General features: G+C 53.3%; 1 protein-coding gene across 2 annotated transcripts in view; it reads left to right on the top strand.

The window, feature by feature from the left end:
- The first annotated feature begins 10,042 nt into the window (after positions 1-10,042).
- Positions 10,043-19,965, top strand: part of TMEM51 (transmembrane protein 51) — a 53,010-nt gene continuing 43,087 nt past the window's right edge. Inside the window, exons 1-2 of one of the 2 annotated variants that reach the window (XM_037045182.1) lie at positions 10,043-10,325; positions 10,789-10,963. The gene's annotated coding sequence lies outside the window, so the exon portion shown is untranslated. Of the gene's footprint in view, positions 10,342-10,788; positions 10,964-19,965 lie in introns of both variants that reach the window. The other variant, XM_037045183.1, reaches the window with a different exon arrangement.

The raw sequence follows: 19,965 nt of genomic DNA, 5'->3' as shown, positions 1-19,965 counted from the left end.
GCAAAAATGTTCACAGCGGCTTTGTTCACCATAGTCCCAGACTGGAAAAAACCTAAAGTCCATCAACAGGAGAATGAAAAAATAAATCAGGGTTGAATCCACACAGTGGAATAGTATACAGCAACAAAGAAGAGCGAGGTACAGCCATGCCGAACTCCCTGCGTGGGTCACAGTGTCGCATGGAAGACATCAGACACAAAAGAATGCAGGTGGCAGTCCCCTTTAGCCGTGGGGCTGTGCTCCAAGACCCCAAGGGGAAGCCCACCACCATGGACAGTACCAAACCCTGCATGGGCTGTGGTTTTCCTGCACACACATAAACACCTAAGATAAAGTTAACTTTTAAATTAGGCATGGTATGAGGTTGACAGCGATAACTAATAATGAAATAGAAGAATTAGAACAACCTGCCGTAATGAAAGTTGCGTGGATGTGGTCTCTCTCATCTCTCTCAAAATACCACGTGAAGCGTGCAGCGCCAGGTGAGACAGGGTGGGGCATGCCACTCAGAATGGTGTGGAATTTAAAATGTATGAATTGTTTATTTCTGGAATTGTCCATTTAGTATTTTCAGATTATGAGGAAACGGCCTGAGGCAGCCTTCTGGGGCCCTGGGATGCCCTAGATTTGGGTCTGGGTGGCCACACAGCTACATATATAAGTGAAAACTCCCTGAGCTGTCTGTTAAAGAACTTTGTACCTGACCGAGTAGACGTTACACCTCCGTGAAAAAGAAAAAACGAAAAGAAGGAAAGGGCCTGGGACCAGAGGAGGGGTCCCGCCCTGGGAAGCAGAACACAACCGCCAACAGGGAGTTTCCACGGGGTCGGGTGGCAGTTCCCACCCCCCCACCCCCCCACAACCCACAAGCTCACTGCCTCGGGACTCAGCACGTCTGGCCACTGCTTCCTCCTTCTGCACAGCCGGGTCCCCAAGAGCTGAGAGGGCACTCAGGGCACAGCTGCTTCTGTCCCCAGGCTGCTTGGCTCCCCCATCACCCCTGTACCCCTCCCCACCTCCCTCCCACCTTCCAAAAGCCAAGGCCTCAGTGTGGGCCCCATTTCTCCATCCTTGGCCCGCCTCCCCCGACAGGGCTCCTTAATCCCAAGTGAGACGGGGAGGGAATGGGGCCCGGCAGCTCCTGTGGGCCTCTGTGGCCCCCTGGGTGGCTGCCTGCGTGAATCCACAGAGCGCTCACCCTTGGTTCTCTCCCTGTGACCGCTGGGACACTGGAGACTCGAATCCCACTGCCATGACTGTATCCTTGGTTCTCAAATCATAATCCTGCTGAGACCAGGGACCGGACTCAAGAGCAGCGTCACTCCCTCATTCCACCCCCTCCGGGACCCAGACCAGTTTCATTCACATTGGGAGTTTTTCTGCAAAAAGGAGAAGAACCTCCCTTTTTCAGAGCAGCTTTTCATGAGCCAGGCACGGCCTGCTATATTTGACACACACCAGCCTGGTCAGGAGGTTCCCTACTAACCTCACTGTACGGATGAGGAAGCTGAGCCTTCACATGGTTTAATGACTCATCACAACGCCAGGGTGGGAACCCAGGCAGCCCAGCCGCAGAGCCCCGTGCCTCACCACCCGGCCAGACCACCTCATGTGCACACAGGTCTGACAAAGTGCCCTGTGTTAGCGAAAAGGCAACGTAAGGTGAAAGAGATGGTTACGTTTTCAACAAGAAAATATCACAATCCCAACGGACACAAAATGTGAGAGTTCAAATCACACTGAATTTTAAGAAACACCACTTCCCCCTTTCTGGCCGGGGGGCTCAGTGGCACTGCCTGGACCAGGTCCAAATGCCACCCCTGAGAAAATCCAAGGGCATGGGGTGGGACTGTCTTTCCCCGGGGCTGCACTGACGTTTGGTGGCCAGTCTCTGGGTCAGCAGAGGGCTGGAGGGGCCGATGGCATGTCAGGGGCTCCTTATCAGGGGTGAGGACGGAATGGCTGGTGCCCAGGTGCTGGGAGAGAACAGGTCTCCTGGAGCCCCAGTGACTAGAAGCTCACGATTGCTAGCAACGCCCTTGGACATGAGATAGCCAACGGGCGGTGAGGAGGATGGGAGCCGAGCAGAAACCCTGGCGCTATAATTGGGTTTTCGGAGAAATGGCTTTGCCCAGCTTGCGAGACAAGCTGATGATTTGCAAATTGACAACAGCCAGGTTCTACTTTCTCCTTAATTGGATTGGCCAACTCGCTGACTCAACCTCTGGTCTCGTCCTTCCATTCTTATCCCTGCTTTTCTGCTGGAAGTCCCTAGGCGCTGGCTGTCTTGACTGGGCACTGCACAAGGAGGTTAAAGCAGGGGCGGAGGGTCAAAATGTTAGTGTCACTCATCAGCGACCTGTCAGTCACGGCCACCCTGCCAATCAGCTAGATAGTAGGCGGGCCTTGTGAACAGTTTGACCAGTGGCCGTTCACTTTCATCCAGGTAAGAATTCTGAGTGGCCCTGCCAGGGAGCCCAGGAAGCAGAAAAGGTGGCATGAAATAAAACCTTACCTTTGTGGAAACAGAGGGGCTGATGGGATAGGATCTGTGTCTAGTCCCAGCTCTGCCTGTCACTCGCTGTTGACCTGGGACAAACACTTCCTCCCTCTTAGCTTCAGTTCCAATTTGCACGTAAAGAGCTCAGCACAGCACGTGGCACGTACAGAGATTCAGGCAGCCGTTTTCATGTGTCTGCAGAAAGGAATGGCACAGAGAAAAAGAGAACCAAACAGTCCTGGCGTTTGGATTTTGAAAGCCAAAGCAAACGGAAAGGCCCCTTGTGTATAGACAAGAGAGTAGACTGGGGGTGGGGCTACAAGGGCTCCCTCCCCCTTAAGACAAAACAGAGTTCCCAGCTCAGTAGGAGGGAGGAGAGTATGAAAGGAAGCAAGGGGAGCCGAGGACGAGGGCCAAGGGCTGTGTCCCACGGTGCCCTTTCCCTGTGTTGGGCCAGTCCCATCCTGGAATGAATGGTCTTTCGATTCATCCAGGCATCTGGGTTTCTGCACCCCAGCAAGGGACAGGTGGAGCCTGGTCCCCGGGGAAGCGGAACACAGAAGTAGGAAGGAGTGAGGGCCCGGCAGATTTTGTAAATGAGTGAATCCAGGCTGGATGCACCATAGGGAATGGTGGAGACTATGGCAAACCTACAAGGGGGCATGCCTGGTCTAAAGGGACAGCCACCAGCCACCACCCAGTTGGGTTCAGCGGATCGCCGACCCACTGGGATGTGTGCCCAGAACAACCTGCTCCAGCTAGCTAGATTGTTATGTAAAAAAAAAAAATCCCATTTCAAATATTGCCAACTAGTTTCTTAAAATCCTAAATGAACCAGATAAAGCACGTCTGTAGACTGCTTGTGAATCAGAGAATGCCAGATAGGGGCTTGTCCTGCCAGGTTTCCCTCGGGCTCCGCATGTTGTGGGAGTCGGGCGGGGGGCGGGGCGCGCGGCGGGGACAGTTCAGCATGGACTGGCAGGGGCCGACAGCCAGCAGCCAGGCTGGGGACTTGGATGGGTGGCATCTGCACCAGATGTGCCCCTAGGGGGACTTTGGCAGGACATAAGGCTTCAGAACTTAGACGCAACCCCAGCAAAAGGGAGGAGAACATTTCTGCCACCTGGCAGAACAGGGGCTCAGAAGATAAATTAGGCTGAGTCATGGAAAAAGTTGTACTTCCTGCTCTCTTAGGCTTGCAGTGCGTGCAGCCTGGCTCTCTCACCTACTCTGGGAATCTGGGGAGTTTAACCGTTTCCGTGCTGCACAGGTTTTTTGAGGTTCTTCCCCCCATATCTCTGTATTTATTTATTTTATTGATGTATTATTTGGGCTGATAGCTTTATTTTGAAATAACTATAGATTCACAGGAAATTGTAAAAAACAAAACGTTCACCCAGCCTCTTCCAGCGGGAGCACCTCGCATAACTGAACTACAACATCACAGCCAGGGAACGACCATTGAAACAATGCACAGAGCTCACTCAGATTTCATGTTGCACATGTGTTCACTCGTGTGTGCATGTGTAACCAACACCTCAGTCGGGATCCAGAACTGGTCCCAGAAGCTCCCAGCGTAGCCCCCCCCACCCCCCACCCCCACCCCCATCCCACTATGCTCAGTGTTATAATTGGGTTTTACCTTTTCATAGCCTTCGTATTTTCTTCTATTTTGCAACCATACTCAACCAATTCTGTGAGCATCCTGATTACCAGTGTTTTAACTCTTCGTCACTTAGTCGTATTTTTTCTGGAGCTTTGATCTGTTCTTCCATTTGGGCCATTTTTTTTTTTTTGTCTTGGCACACCTGTTATTTAGTAAGGGGCGGGGCCTTAGGTATTTGCCAAGGCCAGGCAACTCCTGTCACTTCACTGTGACGCTGTACGTGGGGGAGGGGTCAGAGAGGGAACAGTGCCGCTTGCTCAGCTCTCTGCTGGTTTTCAGTCACTTCCGCCACTGCCCACAAGCAAATTGGGCCCTTCTGGTGCTGATCCCCAGGTGGGTGGGCTTGTGTGCATTCTAGGGCCCTGTTGGTCTCCAACCAGCTTTCCTGTGAGGCTGGGTGTTTCTCCTGCTGCTGCCTCAACCCCCACAGGTGTTTTCAGTCAGAGGTTTTGAGGCCTTATGTCCCCACACTGGAGCCCTGGGTTGTGTGGTCTGTCTCACTTCCCAGTTCTTCCTCCCAGTTTATCCGCACGAGAATCTGGGACTGCCCAGTCCTCCAGCCGCTGCCTTGCCATGAGTCCTCTCCGTCCAGCTGCCTGTCTCTGCCCCTCCTACTGGTCTGGATAAAGGTTTCTTCTTTAACTCCTTGGTGGTTGGACTTCCATACAGTTCGATTTTCTGTCAGTTCTGGTTGTTTTTGTCTTTAAATTTTTTATTGTCTTTCTTTTGGTTGTGCGAGGAGGCACAGTGTATCTACCTACACCTCCATCTTGGCCGGAAGTCTGAGATATATTTCTTGAATTAAAAATTTCCAGGGAAGGAATAAAAATTGCTTTGTTTAAACAAAAGGTCCAACTACCCAATGTTACTTTACTACATGAGCCCGGTTTCTCTGACACACAGACCCGATGCAGCCTTCAGAGAGGTTGGGCCAATACGTCACAGGTGATACCTGTGCCTGAGACATATCCCTTCCCAGTGACTAATGTGAACTGTTTCAGGTGAAGGCCAGGTTACAAGTACATGTACGTATGTGACTGACTACTGACTTTGCCAAGACTCACACAGCAGACAGGTTGCTCAGCGACTAGAGGGTTTGGAAACGAGCCCTGGGGAAGAGTAAGTGGGAAGAGGAGGGGTCACCTGCTCAGAACAGACCGAGGGAAAGAGAAGCAGGCGGGGGAAGACCACGGCACTGGGGCAGAGAAAGGGGGGTGCCCTTCTGGTGGACAATGCAGGGGACTCCTCTTTTTTTCTTAGTTTTTATTAATTTAACACATTCTTATCAGAAAAAAAGAAACCTTCCCCAGCACGCACACCCCTCCATCATTTTTAAGGGTACTCACAGTTGGATTTGACTCCTCCCACACACTTTCTAGGCATAATCAAATATACATGTGTCTGCATCTTTTTTTAAATGGATCGTGTGGCTTCATCATGTTTGGTCTAGTGCCTTTCTCAGGAAGTGACACATCTCGGATATTCTTCCTTGTCAGATAGTGCCGCCTCCTTTTTCATGACTTCATAGTATTCCGGCAGGAGCCTGCCCTATAATTTATTTCGCGTCTCTCCGATTGGCGGCATTCGGGTTGGTTACAATGTTTCACCATAATCGGCAATGAAAAATCTTTGGCATGTGTTCTTGAGCATATATGTGAGTTCTGCATGGTGATATATTCCCGTAAGTAGGTTTTGTGACAGATTGGTGTCTAGTCACTGACTAGAGACAGTTCAACACTTTAAATTAGTCATTTGCCCACTGAGGCAGAGCGGATTCTCGGAAGAGCACTGTTCCCTCACAGAGTCTAGATTTTCAGAACTGGATGAGCCAATGCTCCAAACGACTCACATTCAGATCACGCTGGGCCATTTACATGGCACTTTGTCACATTCTGGATCACCTGACCCTCCTATTGATCCTTCGAGGTAGGTATCAATAGCATTCCTGTTTGACAGAGGAGGAAACAAGCCCAGAGAGGAGGAGACGTCTGCCCAAGGTGGCAGAGGACTCAGAAACCCAAACAGCGTTGATAAAATCCTGCCTTCTTTCTAAACCCATGATTCATGGTGCCACTTATGGGAGGAGATTTATGGCGGTCAGTGAGCTGAGAAGGCAGGAGAAATAAACATCTTCCTACATGGCTGCGTTTGCAGAACGTATTAGTTTCCTGTTGCTGCTATAACAAATCGCCACAACCTTCATGGCTTAGAACAACACAGATTTACTTTCTTACAGTCCTGGAGGTCAGAAGTCCAGAATCGATCTCACTAGGCTCAACCTGAGGTGTCAGCAGAGGTCTGCTCCTTCTGGAGGGTCTAAGGGAGGACCTATTCCTGACCCTTCCGGCTCCCAGAAGCAGCCCACACTCCCTGGCTGGTGGCTCCCTGCAGCCATCGCATTGCTCTGACCTCTGCGTCATTGGTCACATCTCCTTCTCTGCCTCTGATCCTCCTGCCCCCCTCTTACAGGAATCCCTGCGAGTACATTAAGTCCCGCGGAATAATTCAGGGTGATCTCCCTATCTCAAGATCCTTAACCTCATTGTATCTGCAGAGTCCCTTTTGCCGTGTAAGAAAGCAATGTATTTACAGGTTCTGGGGATTAGCATGGGAGCATCTTTGGTTTTGGTTGCTTGTTTGTTTTGATGCTGGCTGCTTGTCCTTTATTTTCCGCTTGGTGCGAGGCACAGGTTACGGGGCATCTGGAAGGCTCCGTGTGGCTTGGGCAGTAAAGAGCGAGGCCCTCTCAACTCTTTTTGGTGTTTTGCTGTTTCAGGATGAAGGAACCCACTGCTTCTGCTTGCTGCAGCCTGCCCAGTCTGGGGGGTGAGGTGAGGAGGGAGGAAAGGAGTAGAGGAGGAGGGGTGGGGTGAGGGACGCCGAAGGGCCTGGTGCCTGGACGTCTGGTGGCTGGCCGTGGCCACTCAGGATGGGGCTGGCATTGGCTTTGCTGGGCTGGCCACCAGGCTGCTTCCTTGTGGCTTCCCGAGCCAGGTCACGTGACCAGGCTGCTGGCAGCCTGGGGAGATTCCGCGTGTTCTGTCCAACACAGTGGCCATGAACGGGAGAGTGGACTTCCCAGAAAAGAAGCTCGCCCACCAGGGACCTGGGTTGGCCTTGGGGACACCAGGATGTAGGGGATGGCTTCCCTGAGCTACTTGGCACCTCCACAGGGGCTGTTCCTGGAACTGGAGTCCAGGCAATGCATTTGTCGTGGTTGTGGGTGGCCCGAGCCCAGCGGCTGGAGGGGATGGCTGCCGTGTTCATGCTGTGGACCCGTGGAATCCTTGGTGGTGACCCCTCGCGGGTCTCAGCACACGATTGGGGTGGTGGGAATGAGGGTGCTAGGCCCACAGAGCCCATTTACAGAGGAGAGACCACAGCAGGCCATAAGATGTGAACATCTTTGGGAGGCTGTTATTCTGTCGACCACCCGGGGTTCCCACCATGATGAGTAAGAGCAACAGTTTACCTCGGTTCAAATCCCACCTCTACCACTTGCTAGAAGATGCAAACACATAACTTCTCTGAGTTTTAGTTAGCCTCACCTGAAAAACCAGAATAGTAGAATATTCCTTCTAAAGCTATTGTGAGGATTAAATAACACCATGTATGCAGAGCAGGTGAAACACGGCGCCTAGTATATGGTAACTGTCATCTTCCCCACTGCTCATTATGGTGACGGGTAATAGANTGCCGTGTTCATGCTGTGGACCCGTGGAATCCTTGGTGGTGACCCCTCGCGGGTCTCAGCACACGATTGGGGTGGTGGGAATGAGGGTGCTAGGCCCACAGAGCCCATTTACAGAGGAGAGACCACAGCAGGCCATAAGATGTGAACATCTTTGGGAGGCTGTTATTCTGTCGACCACCCGGGGTTCCCACCATGATGAGTAAGAGCAACAGTTTACCTCGGTTCAAATCCTACCTCTACCACTTGCTAGAAGATGCAAATACATAACTTCTCTGAGTTTTAGTTAGCCTCACCTGAAAAACCAGAATAGTAGAATATTCCTTTTAAAGCTATTGTGAGGATTAAATAACACCATGTATGCAGAGCAGGTGAAACACGGCGCCCAGTATATGGTAACTGTCATCTTCCCCACTGCTCATTATGGTGACGGGTAATAGAAATTCCACCATTTGAGATTTCTTTCTTTGGCTGTTTTCTCAAGGCCTTTGTCAGCTGACACTTCGCAGGATAAGTTGGCAGCGAAATTCATTCAGGTTCCTCAGTGGGACATAGAGAACCTGGGAAGATTCGGAGCAACTAACCACGCAGAGGGAGAAGGCGCTGAAGGGCAGAATGAGAAACAGAAACACGTCTCTTTTCCCAGCTTCTCAGTTTTGCCTGTGGCTCGGCTCTGCCTGAGATTTCTCCAGCCTCTCCGCAGATTAGCCAGGGTAAGCCAGCCCAAAAGGAACGCTCTGAAGATGGTTTTCTGAGATAGACAGGACCTGCCCAGTTGGGTTTCCCGCAAAGCGGGGCAAATCTGGCCTCGGAAGCTGCTGTGGAAAAGTACTGAGGCCCTCTGCCTCCAGGCAGGAGCCGGAGCAACTGTCTGAAGGGAATTGCCCCCCGTCCAGGCCTCTCCGAAGCCGATCTTGCAGAGTGACTTGCAAACCAGATTCCAGTCTTATCTGAGAGCTACATGCCTGTTTCCCATGCCTCCTTTGGGGCCCAGAAGGGTCCCAGATTCATTGTCTGGCCTTCAGGGTGTGTGTGCACAGATCTCAGCCAGGAGCATGTTATCATAGGCACCTTCTCACGTGAGGCGCTCTCCCCAGTCACTAAAATCGTGTTATTATTCGGGGCTTTCATTCATTCCACGAATATTTATTAAGCACCTGCAGGGAGCCAGACAAAGTAACAGGGGCCCAGGAATCCCTGTCCTGAAGGAGAATAGGAGTCAGGCTTGTAAAGGGTTACATCACTGGGCAGAGACTGGGACACAGGTGACTTCCAGACTGGCAGACAGGAAGGGGGGTGGGTGGGGGTACGGGGGACCTTGTCCCAAGGTAGAGAGCACATATAGGCTGACAAGGGATTATTCTAGAGCCAGCCAGCTGGGGCCTGACTCCTGATACCTCCCAGCTGTGTGACCTTGGGCAAATGACCTCACTTCTTCAAGCCTCCGCCTTCTGCTCTGTAAAGTGGATGTAAGCAACCACCACTTCCTGGGTTAGCATAAGGATTAAATGAGACAGGGCAAGGGAAGGGTCCTGTTGACCTGTTACAGGAGAAAAAATACCACCGGTGACAACTCTGTGGGCATCCACACACGTGGAGACTATGTGTTCCCATGAACTCGGCAGTTGGGGGGTGAACGTGACTGCAGTTCCACCAGAGTGTCTTCATTTCTCTCCTGAACTGGGTAGATGCCCAGTAGGAGGCGCCTTCTGCCCTCAGCTCCATTCTCTGACACTCAGCCAGCGGCCTATTGGCTTTTCCAAGAGTTTGAACTTCAAAGGACTGGACACTCACCAGAGAAGGGGACCCTGGCCTGACCTCTCTCGGAATTCAAACAGGCCGAGGTTGTGAGAGGAGGCGGGCTACTTTCTCCCTTTCTTTAGAACCTAGATTTTCGGTGCTTTGGCTGAGATCAGCCCACCTAGTTTGGACGCCAGGCCGGCAGGGTTCCAGAGCAAACCTCCAGGTAGGGGCCGGAGGCAGAGCTGCAGGTAAGAGGCGCCCTCGTGGAGCTCGAGTTCACAGTCCCCTGAGCCAGGCCCCTAGCAGCTGCACGGGGCTCAGAGCAGAGGCGCGGCATGTGCCCGCCGCCGCCGGGTAGGCGGGAGGACAGCGATATGCGCTTGTTGAAAGTTCTCTGCAAAGTTGGGAATGGGCCTCCAGCAGAGGAGACTCCCCGGCCTGTTTGCTGGTACCGGCACCCGAAATGGGCTCCACCCTGGCGGAGGCCCAGGTGTACGACCCGGAGGGCGTTCTGTGCGCTCCAGAGGGGGAGGGGAGCCGGGCGGAGGGCAGGGGCAGGAGCTGACTCGCCTTCCAAACATCCGCCCGTCACCTCTCAGGGCACAACCTTGGGCGGTGCAGGCGGGCCCCAACTCCCCGAACCCCACTCCCGCCCCACGAGGTTGAGAGGGAGGCAGCCACCTCCCCAGGAAGAGCCAGAAAAAGCCGGCGCACCTGGCCGCCAGGTGAGTGTGGGGCCAGGTAAGGAGCGGCGGACGGTCCTCCGTGCTGTGTCTAAGCGCTGGAGCTCAGAATGGAGCTAGGGGGTGGGGTGTCTCCCAGCTCCACTTAACCCACAAATACCCAACTCCCGGCCCAAGACCTTACCCATCCCCCTATCCAACAGGCCCTGGAGCCCGTCCTTCTCCCCACCTCGGAACTGGTCGTAGCTAGGTCAGGGGGAGGGCCTGGGCCCAGCGTTTCCCCACTTCTACCCCAGCACTCTCTCGGCCGGCACAAGAGCACAAGGGAGTGGGTGCCCGCCCAGGACCTCGGGGTGGGGCGGTGGGCCGGGAGGGAGGGTCGACTGGTGGGCGGTGCCTCTCCGGGCTGGAGGCCTCTCCCCGCCGGCACCGCCCTCTGCCTCTCGCTGTCCCTTCCTCCCGCACGCCGGCGCTCAGAGGCCGCGCTTCCTGCGTCCCCATCCAGGTCCGCGAGAGGGAGGTGCGCCCTGTCCGTCACCGCCTCCTTTGACCGAGACTCCCCGGAACCCCCAGCCCCGGGATCCCAGCACCCCCAGAGGAGGCAGCCCCGGGGGGCCGGGGTTGTGGAGCCCTTAGCCTCCCCACCGCCTGACAGAGACCGAGCTGGACCGGCCACCCGGGTGAGTCTGTGTCGCCGCTGCGCCTTGCAGAGTGATTGTTGGTTCCTCAGGGGTGGGAGTCAGAGGCAGTCTCTGTCTGTCTGTCCGTCCGTCCGTCCGAGAGCTTTCTGCCCCTGGTCGGGCGCCGGAGGGACTGATTCGCACCCCTTGGGACAGCGCCCTTCCAACGCAGGACACCGTCGCCCCCAGGGCATCCCGCTGGGGCCCCGTGGCCTCGGCCAGGGGGAGGCAGCGTCCTCCAGGGCCCCCTGTTGGCGGATACTGGCGCCATCCCCCTGGCGAGTTTTGAACCCTTGGCCTCAACAAAGAGGCGCCTTCCACCGGTGCTTAGAGCAGAATTTCCCAGTAGGTCCCTGGAAACAGCCTCAGTGCTGCCCGCAAGCTCTCCCCTCTCCCATCCCTTACTGCTTTCTGCAAATCGAGGCTTTTTTTTCACGTGCATGTATGTGTGTATTATGTACTGGAAGCAAAAGAGCGAGGGAGAGGGTGTAGGCAGAGTGGGGTGAAGCTCGTTTCTTCACTGAAAATGCTGTAAAGTGCGAACGATAACCTGCTGGGGTGAGGTGGGCACTCGTGCCGGGCACATAGCAAGGCCTTAGAACCCAAATCAGATCCGTATTCTGCACCCTGAATGGAGGTGTGTGGCCTGGGAGGGCCAGGTCTGTTTAGAGGGATGGTTAATATCAGAAAGAAATCTTTCCTAACCAAGGGGCAAAGTAACTGTAAGCCTGGACGTCCACAGGTTTCCCTACCCCCGCCCGGGCACTCCGTGGCCGGAAACAGCCTTTGGGGCACCTGTGCAGCGCACGTACGCACGGAAGAGCCTGTGTGACTCCTGCCAGGTCCTTCTAGCCACGCGGGTGGTCCAGGCGCTGGGAACCTAGGCCAGGGTAGGCGGGGCGGAAGGGGAGTGGGCGGGGCCGGAGCCGAGCGGTCCCTGGCAGGCTGCAGGAGGGTGATTGCCCTCCAGGGTGGCCCTGGCCTTTGCTTTTCCAGTGCTGCCTTAGTGAGAGGTCGGCTCTGGGACCTGTGAACTACTTTGACCCTTTCGAGACTTGTCACATAGGATTTCTACCTACGTTGATAGGGCCAAATGGAATTGGGAGGGAGCCCCTTTTCCCCCAGAGACCGCTCTACAGCTTGCCAGACCCACACTCAGGTTGGGAGAAAAGGCAGAAGACAGAGAAGGGAGGAGGCTGGCAGTGCCTGTCTGTTCCTCACGACTCCTGAGCTGACCAGGGCTCCATGACTTACAACCTCCCCGAGTCCGGCAGGGCCAGCCCTGCCCCAGGGACACAGGGCCAGTGGGTCTCAGAGAGTTCCCAACCTAGTGAGTAGTAAATGATGAGTGTCCCAGCGAGGTGGCAATAGTCAGGCCCCACCACGCCCAGGAGTTTCTCCATGACCCACAGTGGGCAGTCACTTTGCCTCTCTGAGCCTCGGTTTCTTCATCTGTAAAATGGGAATAGGACTTTCATGCCTAGCACCTGTCAAGGACTCTGGGAAGTTATGTTACAGGGTTTAGAGGATAACAGAAGAAAGAAAATAACCCAGGCTGAAGCATGACAAGAAGACCTGCTAAGGCTCTGGCTGGTGTAGCTCAGTGGGTTGGGCGTCTTCCTACAAACTCTGAGGTCACCAGTTTGATTCCCAGTCAGGGCACACACCTGAGTTGCAGGCCAGGTCCCTGGTTGGAAGCGCGTGGCGGGTAACCGATTGCTGTTTCACCCTCACCTCAATGTTTCTCTCCTTCTCTTTCTGCCTCCCTTACCTTCTCTCTAAGAGTAAATAAAATCTTTTTAGAAAATTCCTGCTAAGAGAAGGATGTTAGACTACTCACTCCACAGCGAGTTGGAGTCACTCAGGGGGACGGGGGAAGGGTGTCATGAGCAAAGGCACGGAGGTACCAAGGTCATGGGTTGTGCTGGGCAGGGGTACTCAGGTAGCGACGGATGGGGAAGTAAAGGGAGGGGAGGGTCTGGAGTGAGCTGGGCTGGGTAGGCGAGGCCAGGTCACTGCAGGTGAGACTTCATCCTGTAGAAACCTTGGAACCATTTCAACACACGCCGACTGAGTGCCTTCTGTGCCCCAGGCCCTGTTCTCAGAGCCCTGTGTGCACAGATCAAGGAAGACACACATTCCATTCCGGCTCTTTAAGCTGGGGAGTCATTTGGTCCTGTTGATACGTCAGAAGATAATTCTGGCTGCATGTTGGGTGGAAGCTTGGAGAAGGCTTCTGGGAGAGAAAAGGCTGCTCTGCAGGTGGGAGGGGGAGGGGCCTGAAGCACCACGCAGGAGGCAGAGATTAACATGCAGTCCTACCATGTGACTGCTGGTCAAGGGTAGACCACTGTGCACTGTGCACTGCGTGCAAGGCCCAGACTGCCAGCCTGAATTCTACCCGGGAGAGGCGGCGAGCATCTGGCACCCTGGCAAGGCCATAGCCCCTCCAGCTCTGGCCTTCCGGCTCTCTGGTGGCAGAAGTCACAGGATCCAGGAGTTTCCCTGTCCCCGTGAGGACAGGCAGAGATGGAGGCAGAGCCAGCGGCCTGTCTGCTGCTGGCATTGGCCTTGGGCAGCCTGCTCCATGGGGGGTTTCTGTCTTACTGGGGCCTGGTTCTGGTAAGTGTTCTTCCCTCCCTCTGTGGGGCTGACCATAAACCCTCAAAACTTTCAGAAAAGACCAGAGTGTGAGGAGGTTTGGCTCTGGGCTTCTCTTTCCCTGGCTCCAAATGAAGGTGGAATTCGAGGGACTGGGAAGAGTTTTCTCCCTATGTGCCCAGAATGTTCCAGAAGCTCTGCTGCCTTCTGATGGGGGGCATGGTGAAGGGTCTGCTCTGGATACTGGCTTTTGCTTTCACTTTCATTGTGTCTGCTCGGAAGCTTGGAGGAGTCCTTGCCATGGACAGCTGTGAGAGTGTACTTCATTCTATGTCTCCCTTGGCACAGCGGTGAACCGCAAACGGTCCAACCAGGAACGCAGTACCAGGCAGGACCAGCACCCAGCCTTCCTGACCCCTCTAAGGTCCTCTGCATTCTCCCAGGAGGCCTGGCTGCATTTGGGTCAGAGACTTGTTTTAGGCCCCAGTTCAGTTCGGGTGGTTCTCAACATCTCAGTCTTGCCGGCCCCTTCACAGAGTCTTGCTCCTCCCCAGCCTGGACAGGCGGCCTGACTTCGCCTGGTATTGTTTTCTTCCTCCCTTCTCCCGGGTTGAGCCTTGGCACACCAGTTGCCCCTCCTGGGAGCTCCGGCTCCCCAAAGAAACAGGTCACTTGTTTGGTGCTGCCTGCTTCAGGCCAGACTGCCCTGCCTCTCCCGGGAGAGCCCCAAGACACAAGCCCGATGCAGCTCTCTGAGGGTCTCAGCAGAGGCCTCAGGCTGATTCTCCACTCCCCGCCCTTCCCTGTGCCAACCGCTGCTGGGTTGGCCCTGCCTCCTGCCCAGTGTTGTTTACTTGGTCTGAGCAGCCGTGAGCCTCCTCGTTCTCTCTTGCCCTAGATTTGCCTGAATTAGCAGCTCTTAAACCCGAATGCTGGTCCCTTTAGCTCTTAGCAGGTGGAGCCAGAAAGGGACCTTCGCCATCAGGAAGTTCAATCTGCTTATTTAAAAAACGGGAACACCGAGGCCTAGGGCTTGCCTGAGATCCAAGCCAGGATCAGACCCCAAGCTCCCCAATTCTGTCTTGAATGATTTTGAGGAGGATTCTTGGGAAAAGAAAGAAACCCAAAGTGTTCCCCCCTCCAAGAGCCCCTTTCTCCTCCCTGCTCTCCACGCTGCCAGGGGCTGTGGAGGTGGCCACAGCACATGTCGGGAAGGGGTAAATGCTGAGGCCCCTGGAGGAAGAGGGGTGCACGTGGAAGACTGTATATCTTGGCATCTTCAGTTTCTGGCCGTTCAGGCTGGCATTAACCCCAGGGAGTAAGCTCGCAATCAGACTCACTTGCCGATCTCTAACCTACTTCATGATGTGCCTCTGTCGGACAGGCTTGAAAGTTCTTCGCATCCCCAGATTACAGAAGAAGTTCATGTTCATTGGAGAAAACTTAGGAGGAAAGCATCGCAATATGCTGACAGCCACTGTTGATTTGTGGGGTTTTACTGAAGCGTTTTGTTTTCTTGTTTGCTCGCTGTGCTATGCCATGGCCCGGTTTTTCAGTCCATTGCCGTAATGTGTGTCTTCCCCGGGTGACAGTTTTTCATGCCGGATCCAGCCTGCCGGTCTCATCTGTGCCTCCCATCTGACGGCTGGAAGGTATTTGGGAGGCCAGCTTTCTGGGTTGGCTCCCTCAAAACTCTCCCGTGGCCAAAATCCTGTAAAGCTATGCAAATTATTCACCACATCGGGGATGGAGGAAGCCATGGGTTCTTAGAAAAGGACTGTGGGTATAAAATCTAAAGCAAAACCGATTCTCAGAGAGCCTCTTGGGGTTGGAGGAGGTCAGCCACCAGGGTGGGATGGGTATGACCCAAAGATTACACGGATGGAGGGAGAATGCTCTGTTTCTTCTGAGTTTTTGCTACGTTGGTTTTATTTTTTTTAAGATTTTATTTATTTATTTTTAGACAGAGGGGAAGGAAGAGAAACATCGATGTGTGGTTGCCTCTCACGGGCCCCCCTGCTGGGGACCTGGCCAGCAACACAGGCATGTGCTCTGACTGGGAATCAAACCAGTAACCCTTTGGTTCACAGGCCGGCACTCAGTCCACTGAGCCACACCAGCTGGCGTGCGATGTTGGTTTTAACCCAGCCAAGTGTTCTCATCCAATCGTCTTCATCCCTTGCCTAAAATCGCCAGCCCCCCCAACCCCAGGGTTAGGCATTGGGGTGGCAAGTATAGACCACTAGAAAAATCCGTATGTGATTTACTCATCTGCAAACCCTGCCTCTTAGAGAACAGGTGTTTCAGGGGTGAAAATGTGCAGAGAATTTGTTGCCTACTCAGGTGATGAGGTCGGTCACCTCCGCTTGGGGACAGGATCTCCTGGCATCTCTCATCCCCTAACAGGATCCCAGCTTTGCTAATGCCCTGTAAATTGTCCACACTAGAAGCAGTTTTGGAGGTTCCCTGCACTGATGTTTACAGACCGTGGGCGGTGACTCCCTGGTGAGATTTTAAATCGGTTCCAGTAAGTGGCCTTCTCCTGGCTTTCTACAATTGAAACAGAGGAAAGTAGACTTGAATACAGAGTGTGTTTTCTGCTGGGGAGGAGAACTCTAGTAAAACTGTCAGCTCAGCCCTGACCGGTGTTGTCCAGTGGGTCGAGGGTCCCATGAACCGGTTGGATTTCCAGTCAGGGCACATGCCTGGGCTGCTGGCGAGGTCCCCAAACGGGGGCGTGTGAGAGACAGCTGGTCAGTGTCTCTCTCGCACACAGATGCTTCTTACCCTCTCCTTCTCCCTCCCTCTCACTCTCTCTAAAGATAAATACAGTCTCTAAAAAGAAAAAAAGAAAAACCTGTCATCTCAGTTGTGTGTATGCGGCTCTGCACCAGTGTCCAGATAAACACAGGGATGGGCAAAAGTAGCTTTCCAATACGGAGTACGTGAAACAGAGTTTATTCTTGTATTAAGTAATGTATTATAATTTGTATTACAACTGTAAACAAACTTTTGCCCACCCCTGTATATCTCTAACAGTGCAGTAGGAACCTTAAGTGGCACTGGTGGCTATTCTGTGATCCTGGGGACCTTGGGGTTCCTTGGATGGGCCCCAGAAGCAAGTCAGGACTTGCAGAGACAGAGCTGAGCGCCGCTGGGAGGCAGGGCCGGCTGGAAGAGAGCTCTGCGTATGGATGTTCCAGATGTCAGGGGCACGAAAGATCCTTTTAAGAAGAATCTGCGACGCCAGAAATTAAACAGTGAGTTGGAAACTGCCGCTAGTCTAGACATCTCAATTCGTGGAAGAAGAAACAGGGGCCAGAAAACAGAGAGGCCAGGACCTGTGTGGGGCAGGGGGGCTCCCAGGCTTCACATAGACCAGGGTCTCCAAACGTAGGCCTTTGACAGCTCTCCCAAAGAGGCCGTAAAGTCAGTGTCAGACAGAGCTATGGGGCCGAACTGCGTGCTCACCATGTGGCCTGAGCCGCCGACCTGCTACACCTGTATGTGGCCTGGGAATGAGCGTTTATCAGAAAGCCTGTGACTTCAGGGCCGACAGCCCAGTGTATATTGCCACGGCGCACTGAACATCCACGTGTTCGATGCCAGCATTTAAAGCACATCATGGGGCCAGGAAGCCCGTGTTGGCTTCTCTCCTTCCTTTTTCCTTTTCGTGAGCCCAGAGCCTCACTAATGGAAGCATCCTGCAGGCGAGGGGCTCGGGCTCACCCAACAAGTCCCAGCAGATCTGGGCTCAGCAGAACTCAAGTGCCTTTGGTGAAGACTGGGGACTCAGGGTACACAGTTCTGGATGTCTCCAGAAGGTTCTGCTGTCTCTTCTGTTCCTGACGTAGAACCAGGTGGTCCTAATTCCTGGTGGATTTTGTGTCTTTGACACCTTTTCTCTTTACATCTGGTCTGGTGAGGGGGAGAGAGAGGGAGAGAGAGAGAGAACTTACCGGTACTTACTTCTGCCTTGTCCTGCACCTCCCCACGCCCACTGAGCGGGCTCCTGTTGGTCAGGGTGTGGGCATGCTGTGTTGATATTGGTACGGGGGGGGGGGGGGAGGCGCATGATAAAACACAAAACGCACTTTCAGACCCCAAGTGTTACAGCTGCATTAGCTGCCGCGTGGAGGGTAGCAGTTATGTACTGGAGTTGCCTTTGGGTGACTGTTTTTCAAACAGTGACACATGCAAATTATACTCTTCGGGCACAGTCATCCTGGGCTGTCCACAGACTGCCACTGGAAACGAATGTGCTCGTACGAACCTTGTGCCAGACTCGGAGCCCGAGGTGGGCGGGCTGTCCTGGGCGGAGACTGCTGCCAAGGTGCCTTGACCGTGCAGCTGACTGTGAGGTGCTGCTGACAGTGCTAAGGAAGCCTTGGAGCCTGAAGAAGGGGGCGTGACTCACTCTCCGAGGGTCGAGGAAGGACGTACCGTAAGAGTGAGGTCTGAGCCGGAATCTCAGGTCAGCAGCAGGGGATGGCAGGGGCAGCTGCCTGTGCCAGGGCCCAGAGGCGGAATAGAGTCTAATTCACGGACTGATATTAGATGTGAAGGGCAGAGGTGAGAAAAACCATTTATATAATTTGTGCTTAAAAGTTAGTTTGGAAACGAGACTGATTCATTCCAGCGTTGTTCACTGAGTTCTCTCTACAGGCCTGGTGTGCTGGGTTTGGGGGAGTAGTCCTTAATGGAGACCCAGTCCTGCTCTCATAGAGCTTACCCCCTACTGGGAGGGAGGAGACAAACATGTAATGTAACACACCGATAGCCATACCACACACTGAGCTAAAATCTTTGCCTCTTCCCTCCTGCCTACAGGACTAAGTGTAGGCCACTTTCTTAGCTTTCAAAGCTTCAAAGACTAGACTTTTTAATCAGCTTAGCAATAACCCACCACCTTCAGACCAACTCGAAGACTGGACTTTTTAGAGTTCAGACTCAGTTTACCTTTCCAGACCCATTCCTGCTGCCCCAACACCTAACCCCACCCAGTGCCTTGGTCACAAGGGACCAGGAACCTCTTCCTGCCTCCACCTCTCTCCACCCCCGACCCGTGTGCCGTGACCTTGCCTGGCTTTCTTCATTCTATTCCTTCGGCCTTTCTGCCTAGACTGTTCTCTGCCCTTGTCAAAACTTTTTTTAAAATCTAACTTTTTATTTTGAAATACATGTGCGGAACTTTTATAGAAAAGTCGCAAAAATAGTGCAGAAACCCATCACTACTCACAAAATGACAAGACTTTCTCTGCATTTCACCTGTTCTCTTTGCTGCTCCGGGGTCAGATCCAAGACCCCACATTGCCTTCAGGGGGGGCATCTTCTCCGGCTCAGCTGGTCTGTGACAGTGGCTCAGTCTGTCCTTGAATTCCGTGACCTTGAGCGTTTTAAAGAGGCCCGGTCAGGAGGGTGTAGAATGTCCCCCGGGGTGGCTTGGTCTGGGGTGTCTTCTCACGCTTAGACACCGTGGGGTTTGGGTGTCAGGGAGGAGCCCAGCAGAGGTGAGGTGCCCTCGCCGCCTCTTGTCAGGATGCACATGACATCAGCATGACTTCTTGGTGACATTAACCTTGGTCTCTGGGGCCAAGCCGTGTCTGCCAGGACTGTCCACTGGGAAGACTCTAGAACCCCTTTTTGGGAGGGGCTTTCAAAGCACAAGAGGAAAAGGTAAAATTATAAAAGAAATTATTACAAATGATTGATAAAAACCTAGAGCAAATGGTACGTCAGAGCAATCTTTGCTACATATGGCAGACAAGGGGCTGTTTCCTGAGCACAGACAAGAGGTTTTCCGATTAGGGCGGCGAGTCCAAGGGCCCTAATTGGAAACAGGGCAAACAGGCAATGCCTCGGCCAATAAACACGTGGGGGGTGGGGGGACAAAGAAATGACCTTCGACCTTGTTGTATTTTTTAAAAAGCCGAATAAAACAATACCAGTTTTCACCTGACATTTTAAAGGTTTGAAAAAGCTGTAAAATTTTAGGTTAAGAAAGAATAATCGTATTGGGACGAGGTGCTTATATGAGCTCACGGCAGGAGTGTGACCGGGACAGTCTGCAAATGCAGGTACACGGCAAAAGCTTTAAAAACCGCAGCAGTTTCAATAACAGGGATTTATCCAGAGGAAACATGATTGTGTAAGGAGTTGGTTGCAATACTGTTATTTTTTCTTAACAGCAATAAAATAGAATCCAATTGTGTGTCCATCAGGAGGGGGTTGGTTATATAAATTGTGGGTCCTCCGTGTCCTGGAATATTCCTCAACCGCTGAAAAAGTATGGTTTAGATGAATACTGATGACATGGAAAATTGTTAATTATACGACAGCATCTTTAAGACTAGGTCACAAAACTGTATTGCAGGAAGATCCCATTTTTGTAAAAAAAAGTT

The sequence above is a fragment of the Sturnira hondurensis genome, unplaced genomic scaffold (genome assembly GCF_014824575.4).
Source record: "Sturnira hondurensis isolate 20B ecotype Veracruz unplaced genomic scaffold, ASM1482457v3 Scaffold0004257, whole genome shotgun sequence".
NCBI classification, from domain to species: Eukaryota; Metazoa; Chordata; class Mammalia; order Chiroptera; family Phyllostomidae; genus Sturnira; species Sturnira hondurensis.
The sequence above is the reverse complement of the archived record's forward strand: the minus strand, read 5'-3'. Positions and strand labels throughout refer to the sequence as shown.